This window comes from Pongo abelii, chromosome 9 (genome assembly GCF_028885655.2).
Source record: "Pongo abelii isolate AG06213 chromosome 9, NHGRI_mPonAbe1-v2.0_pri, whole genome shotgun sequence".
Lineage (NCBI taxonomy): Eukaryota > Metazoa > Chordata > Mammalia > Primates > Hominidae > Pongo > Pongo abelii.
In genome coordinates, this window is record NC_071994.2 from 42139567 (window position 1) to 42159116 (window position 19550).

General features: G+C 37.4%; 1 pseudogene; it reads left to right on the forward strand.

Annotated features, from left to right (window-relative positions):
• Positions 1-250: 250 nt before the first annotated feature.
• LOC100456165 (N-acylneuraminate-9-phosphatase-like) overlaps positions 251-19550 on the forward strand; it is a 31424-nt pseudogene continuing 12124 nt past the window's right edge.

Below are 19550 nucleotides of genomic sequence, written 5' to 3' on the forward strand. Positions count from 1 at the left end.
GTATGAACCAAGTCAGTGGAAGAGAGAGTTTTAAGTATTTAACGGTCATGAACTCTGTGCTAGGCAATCTGTATAGCATAGGGGTTAAAAGCACAGAATATAAAACCAGACGTCCCGTCTTCAAAGCCTAAGTCTCTGAATTAGCCACTGTGTGATCCTGGGCATTTTAAATATTCTCTCAATTTCCTTACTATAAACTGGAGATAAGAGTAATGCTTACCCAAATTAAGAGACTTACCACCATGGAATCATGCAATCTTGGCTGCAGGAAAACTGCTTGACCCTCCCAACCTCTGAAACTGAAATAGAACGCTGCCAGGAGATGGTGGGACAGAACTTCCCCAGGGAGGGAGCTTGTAATGGGCCCTACATCCATTCTGAGACCAGACCAAAACAGGTAAAGCAAAACATCATTTTCAAACCTGGCTATTAGCAAACTACATGCTGTCCTGGGATCCAGTGGCACTGGGACAGGGGCAATACGAAAAGTTGTGCTGTCAATTGTTGAGACAGAAGAACAAGCTTGGAATGAGCTCGGAGCATTCCGTAGCCAGGGCTACGAAGCAAGAGAGGCATGGGCAACACTGGCCAGTGCCAGGAAGCAAGTGCTGCTGGGATTTGAGATGAGGATGTGAGTTGCTGCTGGGACTTGGTTATGAGCTGGGCAGAGACTCCTGCAGCCTGATTTGGTGTAGAAGTTAAGTGCAGGCTACGATCACCATACGAGAGGCTGAAATATAAAGAAAAAATATGTTCCCCACCCATATCTCAGGCTGTGGAAAAGGTGAATGGTCCCACCTTCTCCAGTAATAGGGCTTCTTCATGGCTGCTACTGCCCCTCACCTGAGCCCTCTGCTGGGGCCTGAGAATCACCCATCTCCCGTCCAATGGGGCTGGAACCTACTCTTATCATTAGGGTGCCTGAGGCCTAGTCCACCCAGAGCGGCTTTTCCCTTCCCCGCAAAACAGAGCACATAGCCTGGGGTCCTGGGAATTGCCCAACCAAATCCATAATCATAGGCACATAAGCACTCCTCTGAGGGGCCTGAGGTTAAACCTAAACACCTGGCTGCTGCACCTCAGCTGACAACTACTTGTAAGTAGCAACTGCAGGCCTAAACACATTCCCACCCAGCTCATAGCAGTCATTGCAAATATCAATATACAACATTTGAAACCTATAGAATCATCCCACCACTGCTACTGCCATCACCCATGCCACACTGGGTGAGAAGGGCATGAGAACCCACTGGCCCAGTAGATCTGCTACTTTCACTATAAGCATCCAAGAAAGCCACCAGGAAGCCCAAGAATCAGCCGACTACTAACAGCCAATACCAGTGCCAGTGTATATTGTCCTGTGGCACAAAGATAGGCATACACAGCCCACCTCTGCCATAGCTGAGGCCTGAAGACTGGCCTACCTGACATCCCCATCCCCAGCACAACTTTAAAACAGCCTCCACTATTAAACAGACCCTAGCACACTGAGAAATTCACAGAGACCACTAATGCTATTTACAGCCAACAAAATGATACAGAGATTACACACACACAGAATCAAAGTCAAGTACCCCACCTAACCATCAGCACAGATAAATCTTCAAAGAAAAGTCTTCTTTTGAGAAGTATCTGATCATGTTCTTTGCCCACTTTTTGATGAGGTTGTTTTTGTTTTTTTTCTTATAAATTTGTTTAAGTTCCTTGTAAATTCTGGATATTAGACCAAACACTGCGTGTTCTCACCCATAAGTGGGAGGTGAACAATGAAAACACATAAACATAGGGAGGGGAACAACACACACTGGAGCCTGTCAGGTGGTAAGGGGAGGGAGAGCATCAGGACAAATAGCTAATGCATGTGGGGCTTAATACCTCGGTAACTGGTGATAGGTGAAGCAAACCACCATGGCACATCATGTTTACCTAGGTAACAAACCTGCACATTCTAAAAAAAAAAAAAAAAAGAGAGAGAGAGAAAAAGAAAGAAAAAGAAAAAGTCTTTCCCTATGAGGGAAAATTCAAAAATAAAAAATGACTATTACATCAGATGTGAAGATATCAATGTGAAGGAAGAGAAAACATTAAGAAGCAGAAGATTATGACACTTTCAAAGAAAGAAAATAATTCTCCAGCAATAGATCTTAAACAAAAACACATTTTCAAAATTCAGGATAAAGAATTCAAAATATTTATTTTTAAAAACTCAGTGAGATACAAGATAATTATGAGAAAAAATACAGAAAAATAGAAAACTTAGGATGTGACTGAGAAATCTAATAAAAAGACAGGTAGTTTAAAAAACAACCAGAGGACAGGGTGTGGTGGCTCACACCTGTAATCCCAGCACTTTGAGAGATGAAGGCAGACAGATCACTTGAGCTCATGAGTTCAAGACCAGCCTGACCTATATGGTGAAAACCCTCTCTACTAAAAAATATAAAAATTAGCTGGGTGTGATGGTACACACCTGTAATCACAGCTAATCGGGAAGGTGAGACATGAGAATCGCTTGAACCTGTGAGGCAGAGGTTGTAGTGAGCTGAGATGGCGCCACTGCACTCCACCCTGCATGACAGAGCAAGACTGTCAAAAGAAAAAAAAAAAGAGATTCTGATGAAATAACTCCGAGAACAGTTTTTATATTTTATTTTCACATTGAAAATCAGTTGGATTTGCTTCAGCCTCAAAGAGTATGTTTATGTAAAATTTAATGAGTACTGGTAGTGAGTTGTACTTTTTTTTCTAAATGGGAAAAGGCTTAAAATCTTCAACAATAGGCTGGATTAGATAGAAAAACAAATCTCAGAACTTGAAGACAGATATTCTGAAATAATTCAGTCAGAAAAAAATAAAGAGGCCTGGTGCGATGGCTCATATCTGTAATCCCAGCACTTTGGGAGGCCGAGGGGGGTGGATCACCTGAGCTCAGGAGTTTGAGACCAGCCTGGCCAACGTGGTGAAACCTCATCTCCACTAAAAATACAAAAATTAGCCAGTTATGGTGGCAGGTGCCTGTACTCCTAGCTACTCGGGAAGCTGAGGTAGGAAATCTGGGAGGCGGAGGTTTCAGTAAGCCGAGATTGCACCCTGGCACTCCAGCCTGGGCAACAAGAGTGAAACTCCTTCTAAAAAATAAAAAAAACAAAGAAAGAAAAAGAAAGAAAGAAAAAAGAATAAGCAAAACCTTTATGACATTTGAGATAACATAAAGTGACCAAATTTATCAATTATTGGTATCCTTAAGGAAGTGGAAACAAAGAAGTGATTAGAAAACCTACCTATTCAGTGAAATAATAGATGAGAACTTCCCAAGTCTAGCAAGAGATTTAGACATTCACACACAGAAGGCTCAATGACCCCCAGATAGATACAATGCAAAAATGTCTTCTGCAGAGCACATTATAATAAGACTGTGTAAAGTCAAAGATAAAGAGCAAATCCCAAAATCAACAAAAGAAGGGTGCCTAATTACCTATAAAAGAAATCTTATCAGTCTAACAGCAAATTTCTCAGCAGAAACCTCACAGTCCATAAGAGTGGGATAATATATTCAAAGTCCTAAAATAAAAGAACTATCCCCAATGTATACTATATCCAACGAAATTCTTCTTCATAAACAAAGAAAAAATAAAATAATTCCCAGATGATGAAATGTTGAGGGAATTCATTACCACTAGACTGGCCCTAAAATAAATGTTCAAGAGAGTCCTAAACCTAGCAGCAAAAGATGACATTTATCATCATGAAAACAAGTGTACAAACTACACTATGAAAGCAATCATACAAATGAGGAATAGAAGCTACTCAAATGATACCACTACAGGAATACACCAAACCACAATCATGAAACATTAGAAAAAAAGGATGGGAATAAAGAATATACAAAACAAACAAAACAATTAATAATGTAACAGAAACAAAGTCTTACATATCAATAATAATCTTGAATGTAAACAAGTTAAATTATGGACTTAAAAGATAGGGAATGGCAAAATGGATTAAAAAATGCTCCAACTATATGCTACTTATAAACAAAACAAAAAACCCTCACTTTACCAGTGAAGATACATACAGAGTGAAAGAAAGGGATGGAAGAAGATATTGCATGAAAATGGAAACCAAAAGTGAGCAGGAGTAGCTATCCTTGTATTAGATATATAGATTTTAACTTAAGAATAGGAAAAAAATGTAGTCATTATGTAATGATATTGAAATCAACTAGTAGGGGATTTCACCATCCCATTTTCAGCCTTAGACAGATCATATAGTCAGCAAATTAATAAAAAAATTGGATATAAACTGGACTTTAGATCAAATGGATCTAAGAAACATTATGAAACATTCTATCTAAAAACCACATGCATTCATACATATGCTAGTCCATATTACAGCCCATATGCCTAATACATGGGCTAGCCTGGAGAATGTTTCATGTTCTGATTTAAAGAATGTATATGAACATGAAACATTCTCCAGCATAGCCCATACGTTTGGCCACCAAACAACTCTAAGAGGATTTTTTAAAATTAAAATTTAATCAAGTATCTTCTCAGTCTATAATAAAACAAAAGTAAAAATTAATACTAGTAAAAACTTTGGAAACCATATATATGATTATATATACTATATATATGGTTTTTTATATATAGTTATATATATGTTTTTATATATATATGTTATACAACATGCTCCTGAATGACCATTGTGTCAATGAAAAAGCTGAGATGAAAATAAAAAAAATATTTGAAACAAATGACAATGAAAACACAACATACAAAAACACGTAGGATAAAGCAAAAACAGTGCTAGGAGGGACGTTTATAGCAATAAATGCTTACACAAAAAGGGGAAAGTTTACAAATTAACAATCCAACAAAATGTCTGAAGAGTCTAGAAAAGCAAGAGCAAACTTATCGCAAAATTAACAAAAGAAAAGAAATAATAAAGATCTGAGCATAACTATATAAAATATAAAGTAAATTCAAGACAAAAGATTAATAAAATAAAAAGCTGGTTTTGCAAAAAGATTAAACAAACTGATAAAGCACTCACTAGACTTAGCAAGCAAAGGAGATCCGAATTAAATCCGAAATGAAAGACGAGAAATTACAACTGATACCTCAGAAATGCAAAAGATTATGAGAGACTATTATTAACAATTATACAACTGGAAAATCTAGAAGAAATGGATCCATTCCTGGAACCATAGAACTTACCAAGATTAGATGAAGAATAAATAGAAAATATGAAAAAAACAGTAATGACTAGTGATTTGAAACAGCAATAAAAAGTCTCACAACAAAGAAAAGCCCAGGACCAGATTAATTCACAAATTATACCAAAAATACAACTAAGAATTAATAACAAGCCTCCTGAAATTATTTTCAAAAATAAAAGAGGAGGGAATTCTCCCTCACTTATTTGACAAAGTCAGCATTATCCTAGATACCAAACCCAGATGAGGACACAACAAAAAAGAAAACTACAGGCCAATATCCCTGATCAACAGAAACACAAAAATCCTAAACAAACTATTAGCAAACAAAATAAAACAGCACATCAGAAGATAATACATCATGATCAGGTAGGATTTGTATCATGGACTCAAGGAGAGTTCAACATATACAATCAAAAATATGATATATCACATAAACAGAATAAGGAAAAAATATTATTATCTCAATAGATACAGAAAAACCATTTGATACAATTCAGGCTCATGGAATAGAAAGATTGACATAATATAAAGGACAATGTTGTTCAAGACAATCTAAGGATTCAATTTAATCTTTATCGAAATACCAATGCCATTTTTCACAGAATTAGATAAACCTATTCTAAAATTCATAGGGAACCAAAAAAGATCTTGAACAGCCAAATAAATCCTGAGCAAAAGAACAAAGCTGGTTAGTTGTTTGAGGGTTTTTAACATCAACAGATGTTGAAATTTATCAAAAGGCTTTCTGCATCTACCAAGATAATTATGTGTTGTTTTTAATTCTGTTTATATAATAATCACATTTATTGATTTGTGTAAATGGAAACAACCTTGCATTCCAAGGGTAAATCCACTTGATTTGGTGGATGAGATTTTTGATGGGCATTGAAGGAACATACTTCAAAATAATACGAGACATCTATGAAAAACTCACAGCTAACATCATACAGAATGGGCAAAAGCTGGAAGCATTCCTCTTGAAAAATGGAACAAGACGAGGATGCCTTCTATCACCACTCCTATTCAACACAGTACTAGAAGTCCTGGCCAGAGCAATCAGACAAGAGAAAGAAATAAAAGGCATCCAAATTGGAAGGGAGAAAGTCAGACTATCCTTGTTTGCATATGACATCATCCTATATTTAGAACACCCCATAGTCTGCCTAAAATGTCCGTGATCTGATAAACAGCTAGAGAAAAGTTTCATTAAACAAAATAAAAGTATAAAAATCAGCAGCATTCCTATACACCAACAATGTCTAAGCTCAAAGCCAAATCAGGGATACAATCCCATTCACAACTGCCACAAAAAGTAAAAAAGTATCTAGGAATATAGCTAACCAATGAGGTAAAAGATCTCTACAAGGAGAATTAAAAATACTGCTCAAGGAAATCAGAGATGACAAAAATGGATGGAAAGGTATATCACACTCATGGATAGGAAGAATTAATATTGTTAAAACAAAGCTGGAGGCATCACATTACCTGACTGCAAATTATATTACAAGGATACAGTAACCAAAAGAGCATGTTAATGGTACACAAACAGACACATAGATCTATGGAACAGAATAGAGATCCCAGAAATCTGGGATAACTGGCTGGCTCTACGCAGAAGATTGAAGCTGGACTCCTTCCTTACAATATATACAAAAGACAACTTAAGATGTATTAATGACTTAAATGTAAGTAATAAAACTATAAAAAATGCTGCAAGAAAACCTAGGAAATACCATTCCAGACATAGGACTTGATAAAAGTTTATGACAAAGATGCCAAAAGTAATTGCAACAAAAACAAAAATTGAGAAGTAAAATTCATTTAAATTAAAGAGCTTCTGCACTGCACAAAAAAAACAAAAACTATCAACAGAGGACACAAACAAATGGAAAAACATTCCATGCTCATGGGTAGGAAGAATCAATATGATGAAACTGGCTATACTGCCCAAGGTAATTTATAGATTCAATGCCATCCCCATCAAGCTACCAATGACTTTCTTCACAGAATTGGAAAAAACTACTTTAAAGTTCATATGGAACACAAAACAGCCTGCATTGCCAAGTCAATCCTAAGCCAAAAGAACAAAGCTGGTGGCATCATGCTACCTGACTTCAAACTGTACTACAAGGCTACAGTAACCAAAACAGCATGGTACTGGTACCAAAACAGAGATATAGACCAATGGAATAGAACAGAGCCCTCAGAAATAATGCCGCATGTCTACAACCATCTGATCTTTGACAAACCTGACAAAAACAAGAAATGGGGAAAGGATTCCCTATTCAATAAATGGTGCTGGGAAAACTGGCTAGCCATATGTAGAGAGCTGAAACTGGATCCCTTCCTTACACCTTATACAAAAATTAATTCAAGATGGATTAAAAACTTAAATGTTAGACCTAAAACCGTAAAAACCCTAGAAGAAAACCTAGGCAATACCATTCAGGACATAGGCATGGGCAAGGACTTCATGTCTAAAACACCAAAAGCAATGGCAACAAAAGCCAAAATTGACAAATGGGATCTAATTAAACTAAAGAGCTTCTTCACAGCAAAAGAAACTACCATCAGAGTGAACAGGCAACCTACAGAATGGGAGAAAATTTTTACAATCTACTCATCTGACAAAGGGCTAATATCCAGAATCTACAATGAACTCAAACAAATTTACAAGAAAAAAACAAACAACCTCATCAACAAGCGGGTGAAGGATATGAATAGACACCTCTCAAAAGAAGACATTTATGCAGCCAACAGACACACAAAAAAATGCTCATCATCACTGGCCATCAGAGAAATGCAAATCAAAAGCACAATGAGATACCATCTCACACCAGTTAGAATGGCGATCATTAAAAAGTCAGGAAACAACAGGTGCTGGAGAGGATGTGGAGAAATAGGAACACTTGTACACTGTTGGTGGGACTGTAAACTAGTTCAACCACTGTGGTAGTCAGTGTGGCGATTCCTCAGGGATCTAGAACCAGAAATACCATTTGTCCCATTTGACCCAGCCATCCCATTACTGGGTATATACCCAAAGGATTATAAATCATGCTGCTATAAAGACACATGCACACATATGTTTATTGTGGCACTATTCACAATAGCAAAGACTTGGAACCAACCCAAATGTCCAACAATGATAGACTGGATTAAGAAAATGTCGCACATATACACCATGGAATACTATGCAGCCATAAAAAAGGATGAGTTCATGACCTTTGTAGGGTCATGGACGAAGCTGGAAACCATCATTCTCAGCAAACTATCGCAAGAACAAAAAACCAAACACCACATGTTCTTACTCATAGGTGGGAACTGAACTATGAGAACACATGGACACAGGAAGGGGAACATCACACACCAGGGCCTGTTGTGGGGTGGGGGGAGTGGGGAGGGCTAGCATTTGGAGATATACCTAATGTTAAATGAGGAGTTACTGGGTGCAGCACACCAACATGTATACATATGTAACTAACCTGCACATTGTACACATGTACCCTAAAACTTAAAGTATACTAAAAAAAAAAAACAGAGGCATCATACATCCTGCAGAATAGAAGAAAATGTTTGCAAACTATGCATGTGACAGAGATCTAATATCCAGAAACTACAAGGAGCTTAAACAAATTTACAAGCAGAGAACAAACAATTTCATTTAAAAAATGGGCAAAACCCATGAACAGACACTTTTTAAAAAGACATATATGTGGCCAACAAGTATATGAAAAATGTTTTACATCACTAATCTTTAGAGAAATGCAAATCAAAACCACAATTAGATACAATTTCACACTGGTCAGAATGGCTATTATTATTAAAAAGTCAAAAATAACAGATTCTGGTGAGGTTACACAGAAAAGGGAATGCTTTACACTGTTGGAGTGAGTGTAAATTAGTTCAACCATTATGGAAAGCAGTATGACAGTTCCTCAAATAGCTATAAGCATTACAACTCAGCAATCCCATTACTGGCTATATACCCAGAAGAATATAAATTACCATAAATATACATGCACATGAATATTCCTTGTCACACTATTCACAATAACAAGACATGAAATCATCCTAAATGCCCAGCAATGACAGACTGGATTTTAAAAAGTGGTACCTCTACACCATGGAGTACTACACAGCCATAAAATAGAACTAGATCATGTCCTTTGCAGCAACATGAATGGAGCTGGAGGCCATTATCCTAACCAAACACAAGAACAGAAAGCCAAATGCTACATGTTCTCACTTATGAATGGTAGCTAAACAATGAGCACATATGCACACAAAGAGGAGAACAAGAGACATCAGGGCATACTTGAGGGTGGAGGGTGGCAGGAGCAGAGATTTAAAAAAAATACCTATTAGGTACTGTGCTTATTACCTGAGTGACAAAATAATCTGTACACCAAACCTATATGACATGCGGTTTACCTATATAGCAGCCCTGCACATGTACCCCTGAACTTAAAATAAAAATTATAATAAAAATAGAAGAAAATAAAAATAAATTACACACCCACATAAAAAGAACAAAGCTGGAGGCATCACATTATCTGACTTCAAAATATAAAGCAATGCTATCATTACCACCATAGAATGGCACTGGTGCAAAAATAGACACATAGACCGATAGAACAGAATACAGAACCAAGAAATAAAGCCACAGCCAACTGATCTTCTACAAAGCTCACAAGAACTTACTTTAGAAAAAGAACTCCTTCTTTAATAAATGGTGCTAGGAAAATTGGATAGCCACATGCAGAAGAATGAAACTAAAGCCCTGTCACTCACCATATATAAAAATCAACCCAAAATGGATTAAAGACTTAAATGTATGACCTAAAATTTAAAATACTAGAAGAAAACCTAGGGAAAACTCTCATGGATATTGATGTAGGCAATCAACTTATGACTAAAACCTCAAAAGACAGGTAACAAAAACAAAAACAGACAAATGGGACTGAAACTGAAAAGCCACTGTGGACCAAAGAAATAATCAACAGTAAACAGAAAACCTGTTGAATGGGAGAACATAGTTGCAAACTATATATGCAACAGGGGACTAATATCCAGGATATAAGGAGCTCAAACAACTCAACAGGAAAAAAAAAATAAAGATCTCATTAAAAAGTGGCCAAGGGATGTGAATAGACATTTCTCAAAAGATGACATACAACAGCCATCAGGTATATAAAAAGTGCTCAACATCAGCAATCATAAGAGACATGCAAATCAAAATATCATTTTTGATATTTTGATATCATTTTCCTCCATCAGAATGACTTTAGTTAAAGAGGCCAAAAGTAACAGATGTTGATTATAATGCAGAGAAAGAGAACTTATACACACTGTTGTTGGGAATGTAGGGTATTACAGCCACTGTGGAAAACAGTATGGAGATTTCTCAAAAAACTAAACACAGAATTACTAATAGATCCAGGAGCCCAACACTAGGTATCTTCCCCAAGGAAAAGAAATCAACATATCACAGGGATACCTTCACTTGCATGTTTATTGCAGCACTATTCACAAGAGCAAAGACATGAAATCAGCCTAAGTGTTCATCAATGAATAAATAGATTTAAAAATGTAGTACCTATACACAGTGGAATACTAGTCTGCCATAAAATAGTGGAACAATTTCACTTGCAGCAACATGGATGGAACTGAAGGCCGCTATCTTCAGTGAAATAATTCAGGCATAAAAAAATAAATATTGAACGTTCTCACTTGTATGTGGGAGCCAAATATTTTGAACATGTGGAGGTAGAGAGTGGAAACAGACAACAGAGACTTGGAAGGATGAGTCTTGGGGAGAGAGTAGGATAAAGATAAGTGGGTTAAAGGGCACAAACACACAGAAAGATAGAAAAAAATGAGTTTAATGTTTCATAGCTGTGACGGTTGATACTGAGTATCAACTTGATTGGATTGAAGGGTGCAAAGTATTGATCCTGGGTGTGTCTATAAGGGTGTTGTCAAAGGAGATTAACATTTGGGTCAGTGGACTGGAAAAGCAGACCCACCCTTAATCTGTGTGGGCACAATTGAATCAGCTGCCAGTGCAGCCAGAATAAAAAGCAGGCAGAAGAATGTGAAAAGATTAGACTGGTTTAGCCTCCCAACCTACATCTTTCTCCCATGCTGGATGCTTCCTGCACTCAAACATTTGACTCCATGTCCTTCAGCTTTGACACTTGGACTGGCTTCCTTGCTCCTCAGCTTTTGGGACCTTGTGATCGTGTGAGTTAATATTTCTTAATAAACTTAACATAGGTATACTATTATTTATGTCCCTCTAGAGAACCCTAACACAATAGCAGTGTAGGATAACTATACTTAACAAAAATATATTGTACCTCATGATGGACATCCTAAATCTCCTTACTTAGTATGTGCTATATACATGTTATAAAAATTTTCTCGTACCTAATAAATTTGTACAAATAAAAAGCAAGTAATACTCATCCCATAGAGGTATTGTGAGATTTAAATGTGCTCCCTAAACACTTCAAGGTTGATATAATTTCTATATTATTTAATCTTCGCAGTAAGTATATGAAATGAGGAGTATAATATTGTTGGCATTATACTGATGAAGGAAAAAAGGCTCAGGAAAGTGACTTTTGAAAGGTGTACTACTGGCTTATCATAGAGCAAATATTTAAATCTAAGTCTTATAAAACTTAAGTCTCTCCAGTCTGTCTTGTAGTCTAAGGGAGAAGGACAGGCATTTCTGCAAGCCATACTAATACAGTATGCAATATCATTGATATTCATACATTAACATATTTTTCATATAAGAAAAGCTACTAAGAAATACTTAAAAAAAGCAGTTCCAAACATAACAAAACCAAGATTTCCAAGCAATTGCTATGTGCACAGCTGTATTAGAGTCTTCATGAAGATAATGCAAGCCAATAACTACAATGGGGTTCACACTGATTCAAAGTCAAAGCAAAACTTGGATGGAGAGGAAAATTGTTCTAATAACATTGCTGTGATTTTACTGCAATCTATAGTTTGTCTCACAGTCCTTCAAATTTAGAAATAAAATCTTTCTATCACATTAAGAGTATTTTGGTCCAGGCAGAATTGCTCATGCCTGTAATCCCAGATCTTTGAGATGCTGAGATGAGAGGATCACTTGAGGCCAGGAGTTTAAGAACAGCCTGGGCAACACAGCAAAAACCTGTCTCTACAAAAAGTTAAAACAAGTAAAATTAGCCATGGGTGATTGTACCTGTAATCCTAGCTACTCAAGAGGCTGAGGTGGGAGAATCACTTGAGCCCAGAAGTCTGACACTGCATTGAGCTATAATTATGCCACTGCACTCCAGCCTGACGACAGAGTGACAGCCTGTCTTTGAATGAATGAATCAATTAATGAATAGGATTGGTTCTGGCTTTCAGAGTCAGCGGCACTTGACCAAGGCCTGGAAACACACGTAAAGTATCCTAATTCTCAAGGATTATTTCTCTAAGACAGTAAGTATATTTTACTACACAAAACTATTGCTTCGGAGTTAAACAAAAATAAAGGGGAGAAAATGCTAGTGTTATATTATCTTCCAGCAATTCCCATTTTTTAAGAAAAAGAAATTACTGTCAAGCTTTACTGAAAATTTTCATAACTGGATAGAATGCTTACGTTTTTGTCTTTATTTATATTTTATGTGCCAAAGAGTTTTCAGAGAAACTCTCTTATTTTGAGAGTTGCTGAGCCGTAAGAAATAAAGAAATCCTTGCTTTATTTGGGTTTCAATCTCAGACAATAAAGAACTTGTAGGAAACTCTGTGTTGACTCTGGGTCTCAGTGCCCTCATTTCCAAACAAGAGGGACCATGCATGCAGACTGCCTCTCTGAAACGACAGTTTGAAGATCACTTAAGAATAATTTCCTTTATTAATTCAACAAGATATAAAACCTAAATTATCATTAAGAAATAGCAAAGGAGATGCCACTTTAGTGAAAAGGGAAGTCAAAGCAAAAACAAAAAAGCTTACTGTAGTAATTTTTCTTTCACAAAAGGTTAATGATTTTTTTGCTAAACGTAAAAACCACTTAAACAATTCTAATATGATTTAAAAATTAAGAACCTGGCATTCAAATCTTTCTAAGGAGACTGGCTGTTACTGGCCGGGCAACAAAAAAAAATGTGGCAGACTTTGACATACATTTATGCTTCATCAATTATTATTAAAATCAAACACGTACACACAAACACACACTTTTTTTTTGAAAGTCAGTCCCATTAAAGGATTCTTAACATATACATACATAGGAATTCAGAATTATAATATTATGAATTTAATTTTGAAAGCTAAAAAATCACAATGATGAGAATAAACTACAGCTTCAATTTAATATTTTTTCTGAAGTGCACCAAGAGCTACACTTAAAATGTTTGACTTTGTTTGATTTCCTTTTCTTATACTACTTTTTTTTCTTTTTCTTTTTTAAATTATTATTATACTTTAAGTTTTAGGGTACATGTGCACAATGTGCAGATTTGTTACATATGTATACATGTGCCATGTTGGTGTGCTGCACCCATTAACTCATCATTTAGCATTAGGTATTAGGTAATGCTATCCCTCCCCACTCCCCTCACCCCAGGACAGTCCCCGTTGTGTAATGTTCCCCTTCCTATGTCCATGTGTTCCCATTGTTCAATTCCCACCTATGAGTGAGAACATGTGGTGTTTGGTTTTTGGTCCTTGCGATAGTTTGCTGAGAATGATGGTTTCCAGCTTCATCCATGTCCCTACAAAGGATATGAACTCACCATTTTTTATGGCTGCATAGCATTCCATGGTGTATATGTGCCACATTTTCTTAATCCAGTCTATCATTGTTGGACATTTGGGTTGGTTCCAAGCCTTTGCTACTGTGAATAGTGCCACAATAAACATATGTGTGCATGTGTCTTTATAGCAGCATGATTTATAATCCTTTGGGTATATACCCAGTAATGGGATGGCTGGGTCAAATGGTATTTCTGGTTCTAGATCCCTGAGGAATCGCCACACTGACTTCCACAATGGTTGAACTAGTTTCCAGTCCCACCAACAGCGTAAAAGTGTTCCTATTTCTGCACATCCTCTCCAGCACCTGTTGTTTCCTGACTTTTTAATGATCGCCATTCTAACTGGTGTGAGATGGTATCTCATTGTGCTTTTGATTTGCATTTCTCTGATGGCTAGTGATGATGAGCATTTTTTCATGTGTTTTTTGGCTGCATAAATGTCTTCTTTTGAGAAGTGTCTGTTCATGTCCTTCGCCCACTTTTTGATGGGGTTGTTTGTTTTTTTCTGGTAAATTTGTTGGAGTTTATTGTAGATTCTGGATATTAGCCCTTTGTCAGATGAGTAGGTTGCAAAAATTTTCTCCCATTCTGTAGGTTGCCTGTTCACTCTGATGGTGGTTTCTTTTGCTGTGCAGAAGCTCTTTAGTTTAATTAGATCCCATTTGTCAATTTTGGCTTTTGTTGCCATTGCTTTTGGTGTTTTAGACATGAAGTCCTTGCCCATGCCTATGTCCTGAATGGTATTGCCTAGGTTTTCTTCTAGGGTTTTTATGGTTTTAGGTCTAACACGTAAGTCTTTAATCCATCTTGAATTAATTTTTGTATAAGGTGTAAGGAAGGGATCCAGTTTCAGCTTTCTACATATGGCTAGCCAGTTTTCCCAGCACCATTTATTAAATAGGGAATCCTTTCCTCATTTCTTGTTTTTGTCAGGTTTGTCAAAGATCAGATAGTTGTAGATATGCAGCATTATTTCTGAGGGCTCTGTTCTGTTCCATTGGTCTATATCTCTGTTTTGGTACCAGTACCATGCTGTTTTGATTACTGTAGCCTTGTAGTACAGTTTGAAGTCAGGTAGCATGATGCCACCAGCTTTGTTCTTTTGGCTTAGGATTGACTTGTCAATGTGGGCTCTTTTTTGGTTCCATATGAACTTTAAAGTAGTTTTTTCTAATTCTGTGAAGAAAGTCATTGGTAGCTTGATGGGGATGGCATTGAATCTATAAATTACCTTGGGCAGTATGGCCATTTTCATGATATTGATTCTTCCTATCCATGAGTATGGAATGTTCTTCCATTTGTTTGTATCCTCTTTTATTTCATTGAGCAGTGGTTTGTAGTTCTCCTTGAAGAGGTCCTTCACATCCCTTGTCATGGCCACAGATATTAAAGAGTTATTCAAGCCTAAACATTTGAATGTTAAGTGCATTTTGTATGAAGAGAAATACTTATAAGGGACTGAAATCTACCAAATACTAGGCAAAATTTGGGGTACTTAAAATCTTTTACTTCATTTTTCATATATAGAAATACAATAAGTTCTGTGGAGACAGACTCAAAATCAGACTCTTTCCTTTAGCATGATATTGTGTGAATTTCTGGTGGATATAAACCATAATTTAACATACCACACTGGAAAAAGCATATTTTAATCTGAAATGTCTGTAAACTGTTTTTAGATCTTAACTAAATAATAATTTCCTAGAGAGACCACATTTCTAACAGTGTCCAGAAAAAAAAAAATTGTTAGGTATATAAATAACAAAATTTTTGAAGGCTTATTTTAGATTGCATATAAATAATTATTTTTAGCATTTTCTTTAAATTAAATAGATTTCATAATATGAACATATTTTTTCAAACTACTTTCCTATTTTATTAGTTATCTTATTTGAAAAATATTTTTAATACACAAATGACATGTTTAAATCCTTATTTAAAGACCTGCTTGGCCAGGCGTGGTGGCTCACACTTGGAATCCCAGTACTTTGGGAGGCCGAGGGAGGCAGATCATGAGGTCAGGAGATCGAGACCATCCAGGCTAACAAGGTGAAACCCCGTCTCTACTAAAAATACACAAAATTAGCCGGGGGTGATGGCATGCGCCTGTAGTCCCAGCTATTCAGGAGGCTGAGGCAGGGGAATCACTTGAACCAAGGAGGCAGAGGTTTCAGTGAGCCGAGATTGTGCCACTGCACTCCAGCCTGGGCGACAGAGCGAGACTCTGTCTCAAAAAAAAAAAAAAAAAAAGCAAACAAAAAAACTGCTTATACAGGTGGAGCAAGATGGCAAAAATAGAAGGCCCCACTGATTGTCTCTTCACCACTCATAAAAAGCCACAAATTTAACAACAATCTACAAAGAAGAAACACCTCCATGAGAAACAAAAATCAGGTGAACCCTCATAGTATCTGGTTTTAACAAAGTGTCACTGAAAGAGGAAATGAAAAGATTAAAAAACACTAGTCTTTAATTGGCTACTCAGCCCATGGAGTACCCATTCTTTTATTCCTTTACTTTCTTAAAAAACTTGCTTTCACTTTTAAAAAAAATAGTGTTTAATTGCCAATGCCATCCCCCAGTCACCCCTATCATGGTGTGAAAAGCATCTGTGTGCTAGGGGAAGGAGAACATAGCAATTATGAGACATTGAACTCAATGTTGTCCTGTTAGCAGGAAACAAACAAACAAACAAACAAAAAACAAACAAACAGAGGAAACTCACCTGAGGCTCACCCAAAGAGGGAGCATTTAAACCAGCTACAGCCAAAGGTGAATTGCTAAAACCAGAAGTATGAACTTGAGTTCCTGCAAACCTCACTACCAAGGGCCAATCTGCTTTGGGTCTGGGTCTCTAAGTAAACTTGAAAGACAATCTAGGCCAGAAGGACTGAAAATCTTAGTGGAGTCCATGGTTGAATGGGGCAGAGAAAAAATATACTGGAAGGGGGTGGGGAGTACGGTGCATGTGACCCACTGAGACATCAGCTGGAGAAGCTAAGAAAGTGCTGGTATCACCCCTCTCCTAACCCCAGGTGGCACAGATTGTAGCTCCAAAAGAGACACCTTCTTTCTGCTTGAAGAGAGGAAAGGGAAGATTATGGAGGACTTTGTATTGCATCTTGGATATGAGCTCAGCCACAGGAGGATAGGGTACTGGTCAGAGTTGTGAGGCCTTATTCCAGACTGTAGCTCCCAGGCAACATTCCTAGACATACCCTGGTCCAGAAGAGAACCCACTGTCTTCAATGCCTTCAAAGAAAAGACCCACTCTCCTGGCGGCTTTCATTACCTACTACCTGAAGAACCCTTGATCCCTGAATAACCAACACTGATACCTGAGTACTATGTTGAGGGCCTTGTGTAAGCCTATGTAACTTGTTGGCTCAAGTGTGACTCAGCACATTAACAGTGTGGTGGCTATGGGGTAAAATTCCTTCTGCTTGAGAAAAGCAGAGGGAAAAGTAAAGGGGACATTGTCTTGTCTTCACTTTAGGTACTTTAGGATGTCCACAGGGTGGGGTAGAGCACCAAGCGGCTCTTGGAGTCACTGGTTTTGGGACTTCACTCTTGCGTAGAAACTCTAGACTTGCCTATTACATTGAAGGGTGAGATTTAGGCTAGGCAGCATTCATCACAAGCTAACTTAACAGACCTTGGGCAATGAAAGACGATCAGTGGTAGTCTGTCAGAATTCCATGTGGGTCTGTGGTGATGGTGGTTATGGAGTGAGGCTCCTCTGCCTTTGGAAAAGGGAGGAAAGATTGCGAAGGACTCCATCTTGTAATTTAAGTGCTAGTTCAGCTGCAGTACAACAAAACATCAGGGGTAATTTTAAGGATTTTTACTCTAGTCCCTAGTTCCTGGATGGCACTTAAGGACCCATGCAGGGGTGAGGGATCTCATCACCCTGAAGTGAAGGAAACAGCCTGGCTAGATTTGCCAGCTGCTGATTCTAGAGCCCAGGGAGCTTGAGTGATCATAGGCAGTAGCCAGGGAGTGGTTACAGCAGGCCCTGGGCAAGACCCAGGGCTGTGCTGGCTTTAGGCCTGACCCAATGCTGTCATAGTGGTGGTGGTCACAGGAGTGCTTGTGTCACTCCATCCCCAGATTTAGGTGACTCATAACAGAGAGAGAGACTGTTTTGAGGGGATAAAATAAGAGAAGAAAAAAAGAGTCTCCACTCGGTAATCCAGAGAATTCAACTCAATTTTGTCCAAGACAATCAAGAAGATACCTCTAAGAGTCTGCAACACCTGCAGCATTACTGAGCTTTCTAAAGCAGATACAGTTTACATAACAACCCCCAAATCCTTTCAAATATCTGGAAAGCCTTCCCAAGAAGAACAGGGACAAACAAGCTCAGAAAATAAATACTACAATAAATACTAAAATATTCAATGCCCAGACACTAAAGAACATCAAGTAGCATCAGCACCATCCAGGAAAACATGACCTCACCAAATGAACTAAATAAGAAACAAGGGATAAATCCTGCAGAAACAGTTATGTATCCTTCCAGAGAACTCAAAATAGCTGTGTTGAGGAAACACACACAGAAAATTAAGATAACACAGAGAAGAAATTCACAATTATATCAGATAAATTTGACAAAGAGATTGAAATAAAAAGTATCAAACAGGCATACTGGAGCTGAAAAAATGCAATTGGCAAATTGAAGAATGCATCAGAGTCCTTTAACAGAATTAATAAAGCAGAAGAAAGAATGAGTGGACTTGGACACAGGCTATTGGAAAATATACAGCTAAAGGAGACAAAACATAAAGAATAGAAAACAATGAAGCACACCAGTAGGATCTAGAAAATAGCCTCCAAAAGACAATCTGAGTTGTTGGCCTTAAAGAGGAGGTAGAGAAAAAGTTGAGGTAGAAATTTTATTCGAAAAGATAATAATGGATAACTTTCTAAACTTAGTGAAAGCTATCAATAACCAATACAAGGAGGTTACAGAACACCAAGCAGAGTTAACCCGAAGAAGGCTACTTCAAGGCATTTAATAATAAAACTCTCAAAGGTCAAGAATAAAGAAAAGATCCTAAAAGCAGCAAGAGAAAAGAAACAAATAACATACAATGGAGCTTCAGTACATCTGGCCGCAGACTTTTCAGTGGAAATCTTACAGGCCAGGAGACAGTGGCATGACATACTTAAGATGCCGAAGGAAAAAACTTTTACCCTAGAATAGCATATCTGGACAAAATATCCTTCAAACATGGAGAAAAAAAGACTTTACCAGACAAACAAAAGCCGAGGGATTTCATAAACACCAGACCTGTTCTACAAGATATGCTAAAAGAGAGTACTTCAGTGAGAAAGAAAAGATGTTAATGAGCAATAAGTAATCACACCAAAGGTACAAAACTCACTGGTAATAGTAAGTACACAGAAAAACACAGAATATTATAATACTATAACTGTGGTGTGTAAACTACTCTTATCCTAAGTAAAAAGAGTAATCAATGGACCATCAAAAATAGTAACTACAACAACTTTGC